The sequence below is a fragment of the Protopterus annectens genome, chromosome 3.part0, assembly GCF_019279795.1.
Source record: "Protopterus annectens isolate FY-2018-M chromosome 3.part0, PAN1.0, whole genome shotgun sequence".
Taxonomy (NCBI): Eukaryota; Metazoa; Chordata; order Ceratodontiformes; family Protopteridae; genus Protopterus; species Protopterus annectens.
This window is the reverse complement of record NC_056731.1, coordinates 554,826,422-554,846,071: the sequence shown is the minus strand read 5'-3', so window position 1 is coordinate 554,846,071 and position 19,650 is coordinate 554,826,422. Positions and strand designations below refer to the sequence as shown.

The following is a 19,650-nucleotide window of genomic DNA, read 5'->3' as shown; positions in this document are numbered from 1 at the left end:
GGAGCGCCTTCTGTGTGGAGACAGGCGTGAATGGGCATACCTTCGTTGAAGGTTGTGCATCAGGGCTGGCAACTCGGTATGTAAAAATCAACTGCCAATCATTAGCGGACCGGAGTTCCGCTGTGGCAACCCCTAACTGGGAAAAAGCCGAAAGACACAACAACAAAGTATGTGAGAAATCATACAAACTAGTTACCAAAATAATGGCTGTAGAAATTGTCAGAAATAAACCTAGGTATGAAGAACAAACTGTTGTCAATAACAAACAATAATTATTTTATAAATATAACTAAAAAATGGCAAGGCAAAAAAAGTCAAATCTCTACAACTAAGGATCAACTTTGTAAGTGACCATAAGGTCTTGGCTGATAGCTGTTTTTCAGGATTCATCACAAATCTTCATGATGATATAATGGTTTAGTATATGTTTTATTAGATTAGTCATGTAACTGTTGACATGTGAAGAATTTGTCAATAAGTCACATTCTAAAGTTAAGAATATTTGAAGTATGAGACCACCTGATTTTTCTGCAAAATGTATATCCAACTAAGGAAAACATCTGTTCCAATATTCTTCTTATTCACAAAGAAAGCAAACCAGTCATATTTATTTATTTATTGACATTTGATTGCTGGGAAAGTCCAACTGGCTAGGTGCCCATTTTCAGTGGAGGCCCAGGGAGGAAATATCCAAAGTATTTAAAAAAAATTAATTGCAATAATTTTACAATTTTCTAAAATAATACAAAAACAAAAACATCTACAGCTTAAATAATTATACCAAATTAGACATATGAGAAAGCATTGGTTAAGAATAACTACAACTTAGATGACAATGATTTAATATGTTGAGAAATTATAGCCAGCTGACAGAACAATTAAAGGTAAGTTAGTATAATAGAAACATGAATTGTAATATGAAGTGAGAGAAAAAACAGAGTTATGCCATATTTAGAAAGAGAGTTGGGGAGAGATGTTGACTGCAGTGAGTGAAGAAGGGAGAGTAAGACAGTGTAAGGTATGAATAAGTACTTGTTCATATTTAGGGATATACAGTACTTTATCATGGGATTGAGCAAGAAGATAGTCAGATTTTGGCTAGGAGGTCTTTTAGAATGCTTTTAAAGGACTGGTGGGAAGGCATTGACAAGATGAATACAGATAAGGAGTTTCAGGCCTTAGTAACGTGGTGTAAGTACAGACCATGCCTGGCAGATTTGACAGGTTTGCTGTCAGAGAGGAATTTTTGATCTTTGAAACATAATGTCTGATTGGGAACATAGTTGTATAGAATGGTATTTAGTGCTGGACAAGCAGATGGATACTGGATAATTTTTAGGTGTTAAGAAGCTGTGTATATCTTAGCTGATGGGTAAGAAGCTGTGTATATCTTAGTTGATGGGATAATTTTAACCAGATTACACGTTTTAGTGCTATACAGCAGTGGATTCTAAAGAGGTAGTCACTGCAAATGTAACCACTTCATTATCATATTGTTCAAGTTTTGTTTTTTGTGATGCCTAGAGCTTAGCAAGAATAGGAACAGCATAAAGTAGTGAAAAGATGAGGTAAACAGTGGCAAGTGTAGTTTTAGTTGCATTGGTGAGAAACTTTTGACTCTGAAAAACAAATAATGAGGCAACTTCTCCCTAGAGTTCCTTAGAGTTCAGGCACCTAATAAAAAAAAACACATACTGTGAATATCCCACCAAATAACAGTTAGTAGAAATACTTTCTTTAAAAACTTTCCAAAGTATAAATCGACTAATGAAAATAGGGAAGCACAAGCTAGTTCAAGCTGAATCTTCTTTATTAGAAACACAAAATAAGCAATCCAAATAGTAGTTAAAAAACAGAATAAAGTGTAGAAATTCACCATTCCATTTATATACCTGTTTAAAACCTGTTTAAAGCATGGGCATAGTTTACTAGCGTAGCGCTTATGTAAAAGACAATTAGCATGTTTACTAACTAAATACCCCTTCCCCTATATACCAGTGTGATATTCGACACAGTGCTACCCTACTTCAAGCTGTGTGATTCCAGGTTATGTTAAACTAAACTAAACTAAATTAAACTAAACTAAAAGTTAAACTAAAAATTATACATTAATAATTGCTAAAACATCCTGAAAGTATTTCATTGTAGTATCATAAAAGAAAAAATTAATACATCTCCAAAATTCCTTAGAAATGTTTTCTACCAACATTCAGAAACATTTTAACATAGATCACTTTTGTTTATTAGAACATCTTCAGGTTTGTGTCTCAAGTGTGAAAAGCAACTGAAAATTAAAAGTTAAATAACAATATATAACAATAAAGTTTGTTGGGCTAAAACAATAGGTGGTGGTGCTGCGGTAGCGTTGTCACCTCACAGTAAGATGCTGTCCGGTTCGATTCTCAGCTAGAGTGTCTTCTGTGTGGAGACATGCGTGAATGGGCGTACCTTTGTTGAAGGTTGTGCAGCAGAGCTGACAACTCGGTACATAAAAATCAACTGCCAATCATTAGCGGACCAGAGTTCCGCTGTGGCGACCCCTAACTGGGAAAAGCCGAAAGACACAACAAAAAAAAGTACAAATAAAAACCTACCAAACACTTGAATATATATGTTACCTTCATTTCATTGACAGCTCATTTCAATGACAAGCAAATCTATTTCACTGAATGTTCATAGATTTGTACTAAGCTAACTGCCCTTGCAAGCCATTTTAAACCTAGCCAATTATCCCTTGTGAGATTCAAACCCTGCACCTTGTGTTTGTAAGGCAAACGCCTTAACCATTAGGCCACCCTCCCAACCCTAGTCAGTTCACTGACAACTCATTTCATCAACAGTGATATATGAGCTTTTCCCCACTGTAGTGCAACCCTGGAGTTAGAATATATAGTAAGGGGGGTGTGGGGGGGCACAACCCCCCACATTGGGGGTGGGGGGTGGGGGGCATAACCCCCTGACATATTATAAACGTTTAAGCTATAGAGATGGATACTTACAAGTGCAATGAATAACTGTTTTGCAGAAAACAATATACAACCAAAGTATGTGGGGGGCTTTGCCCCCCACACCCCCCTTACTATATATTCTAACTCCAGGGTCGCACTACAGCAGGGGAAAAGGTCATATATCACTGTCGATGAAATGAGTTGTCAGTGAAATGAGTTGTCAGTGAAATGACGTTTCAGTGGAATGGTGTTTCAGTAAAATGGTCTTGCTGATTTGCTTGTCAGTGAAATGAGCTGTCGATGTTCTGAAGGTAACCCATATATATATATATATATATATATATATATATATATATATGTGTGTGTGTGTGTGTGTGTGTGTGTTTCTGTGTGTGTGTGTGTGTGTGTGTGTGTGTGTGTGTGTGTGTGTGTGTGTGTGTGTGTATGTACAGAAGTCTATTAATCTCAACTAATAAATCTATTAAAGAATTTTAAAGTAAGATACTCTCAGGAATCTATAAAAATATATATGAAAAATCTAGTGCAAAAAAACAGTCACTCATGCTCACAGCAGTGATATTTGCTCAGGTGTGCAAACCCTAGAAAAAATGTGTAAACAGGACCCCATTTAAATGTTATGAATGTTATATTACTGGAGCCAATATAAACATGTAGTATATCTGCCAATAATACTCAATCCCCAGGATTTAATAAAGCTTACACGGAGCTAAACTCCGTGTAATAATATTGGCATGGCTTGAACATGGAGTTCTGAGCCTGTGCGATCCAGTAAACAAAGCTGGGGATGTGCACGAGCCTCCCAGCACTATTCTAACATTTATTTATTTATTTTACATTTGTTAACCGGGCTAGTCCAACTGGATACATGTCCATTTTCAGTGGAGGCCCGAGGAGAAAAGCTCCGCTAACTACTACTTAACAAGTTAAAAAAAAATATACAGAATTATGTCATAAAAAGAAAACATTTTCTTTAAATTTCTTCCAGGATGTATAGACACAAGAGTACAATATGAGACTTAGCAGGTAAATAAGATTAGATGTTTTACTTAGTTACAGTATTACTCCATTATACGTGAGAAGCAAAATTAGATTTATGTCTAATAATAGAGAGAGAGATAGGAATACTTAAGAAGTGGAAGTTGTGGTATACTAGAGTTAGGAGAAGAAGGAGAGGGAGGTCAGTAGAAAGGAAGGAGGACACCATGTAATAATGCTAATCACCTCATTTGCTGGTGAAAACCATGCAAATGAGGGGGATTAGCGATTCAGCAAGCAGACAGGCATCTGTGTTGGAGCCGTGTCCGCAGCAGAAATGTATTCGGTTAATAACCGTGTACATTTCTTCAAAAATTAAAACGGGGGCATGACAGCTCAAAGTAAGGCATGCATTACGAGTGTTAGGCATGCCAATGGCCAAAACTATGGCCATTGGCATGCAAAAGTGTCTTAAAATTATAAAAATCAAAATTTCTTTTTGTCCGATATCAGCTGTTTAAGTGGAGTGGAGCAGCACACAAACGTGATCATGCAGAAAATAAAAAAATGTAAAAAGACAGTTTTATGTGAAAGATGAATTTTGCAATTATAAGAGGCAGTAGGCAGACACATGACAATAACAGGTAACAGTGGTAGCTAAGGACATAGGCTCTGGTGTAGTGGTGTAACTATGGACTAAGGCAGTGGGTTATGTAAATGAGCTAAATTTATTGAATAGCAAAATGGGAGACTGTGTCCATGGGTACCTAACTGTGTAGCAGCTATAATGTGGTGGTGTAAGCAGAAGAAGGAACTGACATGAGAAAGGGGTATGTCATGCGTAGGGTAAGCACATTGGAGCTCTGTGGCTCCTATTTGCGCTCAGCTAAGCAAGGGGGTTTGCCTGAGGCTGCTTAGCTGTGCTTAGCTCCTTCAAGAACTGATGAGTATGTTTGTGTCCAGGGGTGGGCCTTTTCTGCTCAGCAATGTTTACACTAGCGGAAACAGTGTGTGCAGAGTGGCACAGGGCTTAAACACAGCAGAAATGCAGAAAAAAAAGGAAATTGCAGAATAAAGGAAACTAACTAGAAATCACTAATACGAACTCTGTCACTCACAGTGGGCATTCAAACCCCTCAATAATATAGCTGGCAGGTGGAATGTATCATAGTCAGCCAATCACATAGGCAGCATCTGCAGCACACCAGTATAAAGTATGCAAACACCCTTCAGCCTGATTTTCCCACAAACTCTGCATCATTGGAGTGCACAGTTGGGAATTTTAACTGACAAAATGTTAGGGGCTGCTGCTGCTTTGCTACATCTGTACGTGCTACAGACTGAGGGCGGTGATGAGGATGATGCTGACAACTGTCCCAGACCAAGGAAGAGAAGAGTGTTCAGACCCAGGGTAACCTTTCAGGGGCTACATGAGCTTGAGATAGTGGAGTGCTACAGGGTGGACAGGGACATACTACAGCAACTCATTGAGCTCTACCGGTCTCACCTCAGACCCAGAGCCAACAGAGAGGAACCCATCCCAGTTGAAACAAAGGTATGTGTAGCCTTAATAATACTAGCTACAGGTACTTTCCAAAGACCTACTGGGGACATCATGAGGGTCTCACAGGCATCTGCATTCAGGGTACTCCACCAGGTCCTGGATGTCATGTAAAGACATGCCAATATATATATATATATATATATATATATATATATATATATATTTCCCTAGCACCCCTGTGGAGAGAACCAGCAATATGCATCTCTTCCACCATGTAGCAGACTACTCAGAGGTACTGGGTGCCATAGACTGCATGCACATCCACATCAAAGCACCACCCAGTGAAGAGGGTAGAGTCTATGTAAACCACAGGGGCTATCACTCCAACTGCCAGATCAAGTACAATGCCCAGGGCATTATCATGAATGTGTGTGCTGGCAGCACTAGTAGTTATCATGACTCCCACATCTGGCATGCCTCACAGTTGTACCAGGCATTTGCCAGGGGGGACATCCCATATGGCCATCTGGTGGGGGATGATGGCTATGCACTGGAGCCGTGGATGATGACACCCAACAGAAATGCGCACACACACACACACACACACACACACACACACACACACACACACACACACACACACACACACACACACACACACTGACGTATGCCCTAAGGAGGCACACACACAAACAAGGATCATTGTAGAGTGTGTGTTTGGGTTGCTCAATCATGGTTCTGCTGCCTTGACATATCTGGTGGAGCCCTACAGTACTCTTCAGCCACATGTGCACACATATTCATAGTATGTGCCATGCTACAAAATATGATCGTATGGAAACAGCTGCAGTAGAAACATCACAGAGAAGGGCCACACAGTCCCCCACCATTGCCAAGGTCCCCACAGGCACAGGGAGACTTGGAGGAGGAATCTCCTGAGCCTGCTCCTGTAGGCAGATGGAGGCATGCCCAGTATGCCCAGGCCTTGGCAAAGAGGCAACACATAGCACACCATTGACACTGTAGGGACACAGGGACTGACACCTCTCTCTGACTCGCACACACAGTAAAATGGATACCACACACATCACACTACCTGTACCTTACCATATATAGGCTGTGTACGGCATGCCTCCGGCAGAGTCAGTCCTCAAGCACTGCCCTCACAACTGCCGCAGGCACAAGGTAAGTCAGTCTTCTTAACAATAAATGAATGGAGTAGTACATTGTGGTAGCATATCTGTGGTATCGCTTCATGCATGCAAGGGAATGGGGTGGCTTGCTAGGATAGTAGCAGACAACTGACAGCTGTGTGGGACAACTGGAAATGTCCACCGAATACTGGCTTCCCCACAGTATGCAGTAGTACCCTAGGTGACAAATCTCACTGCAGTATATGTGGGAAGCTAACTAATTGGGGGGTCATAGGTCACATGCATGGATATCAATGTGGGGGTTCCATACTCACCCCTCAGCCTCACCCAGCAAGTCAGCCATAGAAAACCATAAAGAAATGTCTGGCAAAGGCCCTCAAATGGGTACAATGATGAAATATTCTCCTACAGACTTACACAGTGATATCTCAGCAGGTCTTGCAGTTGCATTAAGGCTCTGAAGGGTAAGAAGTCTGAAACCCAAATGTCTGCCATTACAGTTTAACCTGTGGTCTTTAGTGACATGCCTGTATTCTCCAAGACAGGCATAATACTATGCTACATGGAACCAAAATGTAAAGCCAACACCAGCACAGTCTGTGCAAATGAGTACAGTTAACAGGTGTGCCCCCCAGCAGCACACCCATGTTCCCATAGAAATGCAGTAACATTTATGTTTGTAGGATAAAAGCAGTAGAGCACACATTCCCAGGGCTGTCCCAAGCAACTTGATAACTTGTTGCATGTGCACAATATGCAGGGGTTAATGAGCTATGTATATGTGTGGTTAATAGTGTCAGGCTGTAGCCAGCACTTACTCCTGGCTCTCGTGTTTTAGTGGCCTAGGTACAGTACTATGGTTGACAGGGTCCATGTGCCAAGAACTGCAGTGCCAACTATGTTGCATGTCAACTACACCTACGGTAGGAGTGGTACACACTGTCTAGATGTTTATATCCATTACTGCAGGAAAACTGGACAGGTCGGGTATATATCACGAAATCGACATTTCAAAATGTCGACTCACATTTGTTTGACACGAAAATGTCGAACTCCAACATACTCGAACGGCCAAATCAGTTGAAAAGAAATCAGTTGGCCAAAAACCAACACCACACAAAAAGAAACACATGTCCCCTAACTAAATATTCTAACTCCGAGACTGCACTGCAGTCGAGGAAAGGGCAGGTGTAACAAAACGGCCAACAGATTTCTTTCCCTTGGACAGAAATCTGTAATTTGGCTGTTCGGGAAAGTTGGAGTTTGACATTTCCGTGTCGAACAAATATGAGTCAAAATTTTGAAATGTTGATTTTGTGATATAGACCTGGACAGGTCAGGAACATTGGGCCACAGATATGGACAGTACACAGCTCGGAGTAACCTACACAGTGCCTAGCATACCTCTCAACTGTACAGACATTTTGCAGAATGTCCAGAGGTTTGCATCATATTTGTGGTCTGTTTATCATGAAATTGTGGATTTATGGCAAATCATTGGCAAATCACGAAAGACTATGGTCAGAAAATAATGACAGATTGTAGTTTCAGACTTCATACCTTTTAGAAAAATGCAAGCTAATGCAAAACCTGTTATTGTATCACCTTTCTAGTTCTGTAAGGCCAGTACTTAAAAATGGTCCCTATGTTTAGGCCTTTGTCCCCCAATTAGTTATGGCTTTGTCCAGATGTCTGACTCTAAGAAGTTGAGAGGTATGGTGCCTAGTAGGACAGCTGGCACCTGAAGGTCAATGTACTGCTAGGTTATAAAAGGATGCCACCTTACTGTGTCAGCACTGACAACATGTTACTGGCCAACATCCATTCCCCTGGAATGACAGGTTGTCACAGACGTAGCACAAGTATGCCTTGTATATCTGTTCTGTTTGTCCTAACATTGCATTCACCTGACAACTATTTGCAAAACAAGAAAGGGTCATGTCAAAACATCAATGGCAGACAGTGGAGAAGCAGATTTCATGCTCATAAGAGAAAACAAGCAAATACCAAACTGGTCTCTATGTTTGGCAAAACAGTATTAACACCCTGTCCCCATGTGTGGGTCTTTGTCTGACTGTCTTAATTGGGCCTGTCCAGATGTCAGTCTGTGATGGTTTGACAACTAGGCCAACATGTAGCCTCATAATAACATAGCAACACAAACCATCTGAGGATCACAGCAGATGTAGTGGTATAATGATGAACAACCTGCTAAACAGGTACACTCAGAGGTGTGAAGTCCATAACCTTGTGTGTGGTGTTACGGCATTTACCCCACTCACACCAGAATTACAAATACATAACAGCAGCCACTGTGGGCAAAGCCTGTGGCTGGACTACAGAAGGACAAAGAGACACACATAAGGAGAAGCGGAACCACTGGCCAGACAAATTGAGAATGTGTACACCAGAACAAATTGTGCAGTAACATAGGTGCCCTGCAGTGTATGGAGTCAGTAAACATCACCTGCAAATTCACAACACAGACCCACATAAGTGGAGGTCCCCAACAAAACAAAAACCCAAACAAAGGACACCTCAGTGGTAAAAACACATGAGAACTCCACAAACCTACACACCACAGACCATGCATAGTGCACACACCAGGGTCTTGCAAACACTAAGACCTTACCATACACCCAACATATTACTCATAGAAGACTCCACTGTGAGACACACAGATGTGTGTCTCACTAGGCAGGATAAGGAGAAAGTCATGGTTACTTGTTTGTCAGGTGCCACAATCTGCCATATCACACATGCACTCAAGTCACCCCACAACAGGTACAGGTATCACTCTGGCCTGGTCCATTGTGGTGTGAACAATGTCAGATGTACCTCCCTGGACTGTAGGAAGGCAGACATGTTTCAGCTTGCTGAATATGTGTCCCATGCAGGTATGTCCCTAACCTTAAGCAGCATTCTGCCGCCACCCAGAATGATGGATCAATACAAACAGAAAATGATTGTCAGTAACACTTGGCTCACTTACTGATGTCATCCCAGGGGAATCCACTGCCTGGCAGCCTGGGAATTATGATCGACTGACCACGCTGCTTTGCTAGAGATGGTCTGCATCTGTCTCACTTGGTCTTCAGGCCTCTGGCAATGGCCTTTGCCTTCCCCATTGTGCCTTTATAGGGAAAGTCATGGGGTCCATACTACCAACATAAAACACTCAACAAAACGCTAATTAAAGGCCATGCCACTAAAAGCTACAAGTCTAAACAGGAAAATGCACTCATTGCAAGCAGTTGTAACCCTGGAAGATGGTGACATTTGTGCACTCACAGAACCTTGGCCCACAGCCGCAGAGAGAAATCCATCCTTACCTGATCACTCATCCTATCACACAGCCAGACCTCAAAATGTGGATAGAAAAGCTAAAGGAGGTGGAATATAAATATATATTAGACAGACACACACCTTCAGGCTAGTCAAACAGTCTGACACACATGAAACACTCCAGGTGCAGTCAACTGTTGACAAGACCCCCTATGCAAATTATACATAGCTACAGGCCAACATATCTGACTCAGGACACCCACCCCACATATCTGGCCCTCTACAAATCTGTCAAGATTCCACCCATTACCCTGATCCTGGCTGACTTATATTACCCAACCATTGATTGGAAATCCAACCATACCAGAACAGAAATGCATAGTGATTCCTCCATCTTTTCAATGCTACATCCTTAGGACAGCCACTTGATACCCCCACAAGATGTGATACCTATGTCGGCCTTGGCAGTAACCAACATGATCAATCACTGCAGCACCCCTACTGTATCATCCTCCCTGGCAAGATTCAACAGAAAAGCAGTCATGTGTCATACCATCTTTCCTGACCCCCCCCCCAGCAATGGTAAAAAGAAAATGTCCCACAAGCTGATCACGACCACCAGAGGGATGGTATAAACAGCCAAACAGCCCCCTACCCCACTAGAGGAACAGGCACCAATTTCCAAATGTACACAAAACTACTATGCCACCATTATATAGAGAGATGCATGGAATCAGGAATACCTAACAGGACAACATCACTATCTGCAAGGCAGAGTAAATCTGTCTGCAAACATCTGCAATAAAGGAACTACATAACAAAGGATAACATTGCTGCTCAGGACCAAGAAGGAGCAGGTGCACAATTGGAAGTAATCACCCCTTAGCCTGAACAAACAAATAAGAGCACCAGTGAAATCCACTAAAGGCAACTCCGAGTCCAAATTTCCCACATCTAAGACAATCATAAGGCCTTCCTCACATATGTCTGCATTCCCAAAGGAAGCTCCCATATCTGTGCAGAACTGGTGGTCAAAGATACCACCTACACACATGTAGATATAGCCAATCCACTGGCTGACAGATTTGGTGGAAATGTCTGTTCCTCTGCCCCCTCATCAGGAAAGCAGGACATCCCCAGTAACTGAACACCCAACCCTTATCAGTAGGGAATAAGGCATCAGTGCCCTTTCAAAGTCAAGAAGACAGCCTCCATGGGATCTGAATACATCCCAGGCTGCAACCTACATCAACCCAGGCATGAACTGGCAGTATCATTACACACCCTACACACCCAAAGCCTGAGTACTGTCTTTGTCACAGCCAAATGGCAGACAGCCACTGTCATCTCTTTACACCAAGGTGTAGTGTTCACCAATCCAGGAAATCAAAGACCCATCAGTTTAACTAGCCTGATCCGCAAGGCCATGCTATGGATTATCATGGAGCTCATTAACAGGGACATTGGCAAATTCCAAATAAATTACCCTACACAGTCTGTCATTCTCAGGGGAGTTATGTCAGTGAACTCTGGATGACTTCTCTGTGGCAGCCAACAAAGGCATGAATGAGGGAAAGATGGTGCAATCTGGCCACCTTGGCCTGGCCAAAGCCTTACACACTATTCCCCACTTGGCCATAGTACATAAACTCTGTCAACTAGGCAACAATCCATATGTTACCAGATGGGTAGCAAACTGGCTCATTGATAGAACCCACATACACATAATAGGGGTAGCAACTCAAACAGTGCCCCCGTAATGAGTGGCATATCCCAGGGATCGGTCTAGGGGTCTCTGCTATATGGGATATACTTCCCTGAGGTGCAGGTCGAAAACATTGGCATATGGCTGACCAAGTTGGCAGATGACTGCAAGCTGGGAGCAGTCATCAATACCCAAAGTGATGTGGATGTCCTGCAAGAGGGTCTCACCAAAACAAATGACTGATGCCAGAAACATGGCCTCAAGCAGAATGCCTGCAGCTGGATCATCCCCTTTGGGGAGATTGATATCCCCACATAGTATCACATTAACAACAATGTCCTACATACACAATCAGTAGTGAGGTATTTGGCCACCCAAGTTGATAGCAACTTGAAGTCTGAGCACCATATTGCTCCCATTGTACAGAAAGCTTCATAGATGGGACAACTCAAACATAAGGGTATCCCATCCAGGAACAAAGAGGTCATAAGATCCATGTGTGCTAACCTTATGAGCTCATTTATTTTGTTCAAAGCCCCCTTCATCATGTACCTCACAAAGCACATGCAGCTGCTGGAGAGACCACAGAGGTTCCTCACCGGGAGAATGCAGAACCAAAAACACCAACCCTATACAGATAGGCTCAAAGCACTGTCCCTCTACTCAGTTCCATACAGACTCTGCAGAGGTGACCCTGTCTGTTATACAAAGCAATCCAGAACCTGCCTTGATGGGTCTGTTTCACATCTGGAAGTCAAGGCCCACTTGATCAACCTGTAGGCATAGCATCAACCTGGTCTGTGATATCAGTAGGGCTTGTTGGAGTGACAGATACATGTCCCACACACTCCCCCATCTGTGGAATACACTCCCCGTCTACATCAAGCCAAGTGCCTCAATGCCCTACTGAAGCACCCCCTGTATAAGTGCATGGGAAACAGAAAATACAGTCCTGTGATTCCACCTGTGTCCCTACTGGACAGGGGCTCTGGGTGCAGATATGACTTAACATGGGCTACATTCTTGTCTGCAGATTATAAAGGCTTCAGGGCCAATAGCCTACTAACCTCATAGCCTATCAACCTACACACAAATGTCTTGTCAGTGGTTCACCACATTACTCTGTACTGCTCTGCCACTGACATACCTGGAAATCACAGTGCTATGTAGAATGCACCACACATATAATGGACATCTCTGCTCAGTAGAATTCACTCTGTACCCATACCCATACCCTTCAATCTCTGACAGCAAGACATCTGGACAAGGTCATAGATAAAAGTTGGACAAAGGCCCAGTGATAGGCACATGTTTTAAATATTACTCTTACAAACTTAGAAAGTTGGTAGAATAACAGTTTTTGCATTAGCGTGAATTGTCTGAAGGTTATGAAGTCTGAAACACAAATGTCTGTCATTGTTTCTAACTTCAGGTATTAATTATTTGCCACTAACTTGCCAGAAAACTACACATTTATGAAAAATGGACAAAAAATAGACAAACATCTGGGTAATCTGCAAAAAACTGTACAGTTGAGAGGTATGCCCACACCAGCATATGACTTTTCAGGTAAGACGAATACTGCACAACCAGGAGATCCCCAGTCAGTATATCACCAAGGTGCTGGACTGTTTACATTGCTTCATCAGTCAGTTGGCTGTAGTCACACCTCTCAATTGGCTGGATTGGGCAAGAATGTCTATAGTTTGGCTCATAATATTGATCTGTGCATCATACATCTTGTATTTCTTTGGTAAATCACTGTGATGATCTGAGGATTTATGTCAGTAAGTAATCACACAATACATTTCAGTGTCAGATGTCATATATGTCAGAAAATGTCTGCTAAAGCAAACCCTGTAACTCTAGCAACTTCCTACATTAATAAGAGCAATAATTATAGTATCTCCTTATGTTTGGGCCATTGTCCCCCCATTTTGGCAGGCTATCTCCAGATATCTTGTACTAACAGGCTAACAGGTATGGCTGTAGCACACAAAACCCTGGACCAGAGTACAACTATCTCTGGAATGGAGTCCCACTCTTACTACAGAAGGTCATACTGAGCATTCTCCTACACTTAGACAATTACAGCCCATGTCGGAACCCACATCAGACTATATAATTGTATTGTGCATATATGTATTTGCATACAGACAGCTATGTACACCTTAACTGTCTGTACACACACCCATCAGACAGGATTACCCTCAGCTAGCTGTAGGTGGCCCATATGTGATATATCTGCATCTGTTGCATGTGATACGCAGACATATATATATGAGCAACATATAACAATATGCCAAGCACACACACACATAGACATGGGGAAGAGAGAGACAGACAGTGATAGAGAGAGAGAGAGAGAGAGAGAGAGAGAGAGAGAGAGAGGCACAGGGAGACAGACACACAGAGTGAGTCATAGACAGGGATACCCTGAATGGCATAGAGTGATGTCCTGCTGCAGGCAGTTGCATACCAGTTGTAACCAGTTGCACATGCCAGCATGAAGATGAGCTCCATTGTGTAATAGTACTGAGGTGGGGGTTGTAATATCACATCACCTACGTGTGTGTGTGTGTGTGTGTGTGTGTGTGTGTGTGTGTGTGTGTGTGTGTGTGTGTGTGTGTGTGTGTGTGTGTGTCTGTAGGTTTAAGTAATAAGAGGCCTTTCCCACTCAGTACACATTCCATTGCACTACTTTACAAGGGCTGTTGATTTCATTCACCTTAGGAGTACCTTTGGACATCCCTCAGCCCTATAAGCTCTGTGGCGCATGCAATAACTATGTAACAGTATAATACAAATAACTAGCTAGGCAGGTGTTCTATTCTCAGTTCTGGAAAATGTGTGTATGTTTGTAGGATAAAGTATTTTGAGGTCTTTCCCACCCACAACACCTCCCAGTGCCCTACTTTACAAGGTTTGTTGATGTCAATCACCTTAGAAGTACCTTTGGACAACCTTCAGCCCTATAAGCTCTGTGGTGCATGCAATAACTATGTAATAGTATAGTACAAATAACTAGATAGCCAGACGTTCTACTCTCAGTTCTGGCAAATGTGTGTATGTTTGAAGGATAAAGTATTTTGATACCCTTCCCATCAAGTGTATTTCCATTGCTGTACTTTACAAGGGCTGTTGATGTAATTTACCTTAGAAGTGCCTTGGGACACTGTTAAATCCTATAAGCTCTGTGGCACATGTGATAACTTGCTAACACTGTAGTACACATAACATGATAGGTAGGGCTTATAAACTAAATACTGGCAACTGTGTGTCTGTGAGAATCATATTTTCTCTGTGTGTTTGGGTGAGAATCATATCCTCAGGGAGTGTGGGTTATGCCACTTTGAGGCATGTACCACCCAGTACACTTCCCATTGCCCTACTTTACAAGGCCTGCTGATGTCATTCATCTTAGAAGTACCTGTATACACACTTCAGCCCTCTAAGCCCTGTGGCATGTGCAATAACTGTGAAACACTGTAGTACAAATAATTATATAGGTAGGGGTTCTAATCTCAATACTGACAACTATAGAAGAGTGTGTGAAGCATATCCCCCTGTGGCTGTTGTGTGCATAGGTTATACCATTTTAAGGCCTGTTGACTCCCTCCCCATGGCATTAGTTTAAAGTGCCTGTTAATGGCATCTGCCTCCCATGCACCATGTTAAACTATACAGCCCATACTAGTCATCTGTACAGATGTATACGGAATATACAGATGTTTGTAACCTATATGTGGCATGTGTCACCTAACAATGGGCATTTATGTGATATCATTGCCAAATATGTCACAGTTACTATAGTGACAGACATGCCAGCATGAGACATCATACCTGACTGAAATATCATGCTGATACAAAGTCTGTTACACTATCACTTGTCCAGGTTTCTAGGAGCAATAGATGAGACCACTCGCTATTTCTGGTGGTTTATCCCACCATCCATGAAGGCATTCCCAAGATTACGTGTTGTAAGAGGTAGTGGATTATGTCCCAGGCATAATAGCTATGTGGAGCATGTAATGTGACCATATCACTATAGTACATACATTTGGATATGTAGGGTTACTTATCTGTCTGTTGGCAACTGTGTTTGTTCTTCTGTATGCATATCCCCTGTGGCTGTCTTTACTGTGTGTATGCGATGGCTATACCATTTTGTGTGCCTCTTCCACCATGTGAACTCCCCCCAGTGCCACCCTAGTTTCAGTCCATACAGATGTCATCCACCTTACAAGTGCAGTTACACAGTTTCTAACAGAAAGCCACTATGGTGCATGCAATGGTTGTATCACTGTGTATTGTACATATCTGAGAAGTGTCAACTCTATGTGCATGTGTGTTTCAATGCATGGCCCCATGCAGCAGTGTGTGTGTGTATGTGTGTGTGTGTGTGTGTGTGTGTGTGTGTGTGTGTGTGTGTGTGTGTGTGTGTGTGTGTGTGTGTGTGTCAGATGTCTCTATCATGTTAAGGGCCTCTGAACCCACCATTGGCAATCAAAACAGCCTCTGCAGTTGTCACCCACTTGAATAATAGTGGCAGACATTGCAACACTACATAACCTCTGTGGTATTTCTGTTATGCATCTAACCCTATTGTTTGTAAGACTGGGCAGGGACAATAGGTGCTGATAGATGAATCTGTTGCAGTTAAAGTAATGGCTGAGCTTGTGAGGGACCTAGTGCCAGTACTTAAGTAACTTCCTCTATATGTATGAACCTGTGGTACTACAGAACACCCAGGTGATATGTATGAAGGCTAGCTGGCTGTGTCAAGGGGTATGTATGCAAGGTCACACTGTCTGCTCCAATTGTTCCTCATACACTGTTGCATGCATACACACCTGGTAAACATGTACATATACAGCTGTACCTTGGCTATGAAAAGGTCACTGTGTTTCCCTTCTGCCATACTCATCATTGTTAATGTCAGCAGGCCCACAGCCTGCAGACACACAGAAAACTGGAACACAAACTGAATACAGTATGTGAGACTACAGTCAGCAGTACTAACAGTAATAATGCATCATGGCTAAAAAGGTACATACACTTCGATGTGTACCCATAACAATTGCCAGCAGAAAGCACCTTACACAGTTAAATTGCAACACTGTACTATATTCACCCTGTGCATCAAACCCATATTAGCATATCCCTGCACTGATGTTATGAATAACATGGATGTGACATAGGTACCATCACATGCACAAGGTGTGGTGTGAGTTTGCCAGAGGCCTAGGCTGGGCCATATGGCTGACACTGTGTGTGTGTGTGTGTGTGTGTGTGTGTGTGTGTGTGTGTGTGTGTGTGTGTGTGTGTGTGTGTGTGTGGAGGGGTAGTGTTCAACTGGGCCATGCAGAGGAGCTGTGTGTGTCTGGTGGTGACCTGCCTGTGATAGAAATGTGTGAGTGTTTGTATGCACACAATCAAGTCATGTGGTTGCTCTACACAGGGGTATGTTGGACAGCCATGGACCATACATTGCAGGGTGTACAGTTCACCATTTCCCGCCGGGGACATGGGAACTGGTTCTGCCAGGAGTCTGACTGGCACCACCAGGCCCAAGGCCAGATGCAGTACTACTCCCGATGGTTATGCTGGCTGGATCCACATTTCTGATGAGATCGGCAAGGACCACATGCCCATAGCCTGCTCTGTTGTAGTGTGGACAGCACCCTCCCTTTGATAATGCTGGTGGTTCTGCCAATACGGGAGTGTGAATGTGCATGGCCATGTGGGCTCTCAGCTGATCTTGTTACTGACCTATGTCCACGTGGCCGATGCCCTACTGGCACCACATGCTCAAGCACAAACATTGCACGGTTGAGCAATGACAATGTCTCACCCCACCATCTATCCACAACATCAGCAAAATGATGTATGACATCTCCATTGCCCTGGAGGCTGTCACGCATGGCAGGAATTGCTGCATTCATGACCCTGCGCATCTGTCTGATGTTGAGGTCAGTAAGTGCCTGTGCCTCCATGATGGACTGAAACATGCGTCTGGTGACACCAGCTGCTACACTTGCGACAGGAGCTTGATGGGCAGCAGTCCTTCTTTGAGCACCCCTGTCCATCTACCTGTGTGGGACCTCACCTGCTCTCATGCTATTGCTTGTGTCTACACTCACGCTTGCCATAGTCACCATACTAGCCTGTTCCATGCCACCACCATACAACTGTCCATTATCTGTGGCTGCTGGGGATTTGTATGTGTGGGCATACTGACTATGTGCAGGGACATTGGGGATGAAAGTGGGATACCAACCAATGGCACAGATTCAGCCCCTGACAACCCCACCTGTGCCTCACTATGACCGCCATCATCATGAGTCTGCTAAGACACTGACATCAAGTTGTGAGAGGGAGCAACACCAACTCCCATGTTCACCTGTGAGGGGAAGGCAACATATGTAAATTAATACCCTTTACCCTGCTGTATAATGTTTCAGATATACACACACATACACACAAACGCATGCATACACACACACACACACACACACACACACACACACACACACACACACACACAAACACACGCGTGCGCGCACACAGACACATGCAGGTGAGGTGGCACAAAGGCATTATACAGACCACACAGTCTCTGAATGATGACATGCACGACACACACTCAGACCACAACATACACACTCTGGACAAGCCCTCAATAACATGCAGTGCAGCTATGTCCACTTAATGTTGCTACTTATATACCCGTCTGAGATATGTGAGGAGTGGTAGTTCATAGGTTAGGTTCATAGGTTAGAATTAGGCTAACTGCCCTTGTGAGCCATTTTAAGCCTAGCCAATTACCCCATGTGAGAATCAAACCCTGCACCTTGTGTCTGTAAGGTAAACACCTTAACCATTATGCCATCCTCCCACCCCTTCACCTAACAGAGACTGCACCTGTGTGCACAAAATTTATGTACCCCAGCATAGCACAGTGGCAACACGTACAGAAACATACTTGCCAATATGTTACAGCTCCTGTGAATAGGCCCCTGTGATGACCCCAGTGATGCACTGCAGTTAACCTCACCACAAGTGAACATGCACATTTTGCAATCTGGCTAAGAGTAACAGTTGTGTGCATGGAAAAATGCATGTCCTTAACATGCCTAGGGTATTGCTGAGACATTTCCATACTCACCGGCTTCAAGCTGCTGTTCCTCAGCCAGACCAGAGGGACCTATGTAGTTGTGGGGGGAGAAGTATTGCCAGCACACTGACATGTGACATTGGTACAGGAAAATGATGAATTTCTGAACATGTACAGTACAAGCTCTGATACTACACAGTTTGATGTCATTCACTACAGATGTGCACTTGTGTGCATTACAAAACCCCACCCACAAATGCAGTTTGACCTGACATATGCTTCTAGATACTCCAAGGATGCCACTATGAATGATATAGTATAGAAGTGATATCCAATGGGGCCTTACCTGGACGCTCCTTGCCTGTTGTCTGGGTGCCACCTTCCACAACAGAGGTGTGGATGGTTTCCTGGGGTGCAGTGGCTGCCCCAATGTTGGTGAGGAACTCCTCTGTAGGTGTCACTGGGGTCTGCATAGCAGGACCCCCACCTGTGGCTGTACAGTCCCTGGCCACAGCTGCAGCCCTTTGATGAGCATGGTGAAAAAAGTCAGTTGCCCTGTGCTTGACCTGCTCATAGGTACACCCATGATGACCCAGATTGTTGATGGTTTCTAGTAGGTCATTCCATAGGGCAGTCCATTCCTGCCGCTGTCTGCTCCTGCTGAACAGCGCTGTGTGGTGCAGTCTTAAAGCATCTACTATTGCTGCAGTCTCAGCTTCTGAAAAGGGTGGTAATCGCTGTCACGGCATTGTACCTGAAAGACATGCACAGGGAAACACATCACAGGACCTCATACATTGGGCACCATTATGTACAGATCCTACACATCCACGTTTGCTAGCACTATCCACCATGAACACCCACATCACAGCCCTATCATCTATCAGCACAGTATGTGTGTGGGTAGTCTCACCATACTGGCATTACAGCATGCATTGCAC

The 19,650-nt window shown here is 43.3% G+C and overlaps 1 pseudogene; it reads right to left on the bottom strand.

Annotated features, from left to right (window-relative positions):
* Positions 1–19,182, bottom strand: part of LOC122796870 — a 174,847-nt pseudogene extending 155,665 nt beyond the window's left edge.
* Positions 19,183–19,650: the final 468 nt, after the last annotated feature.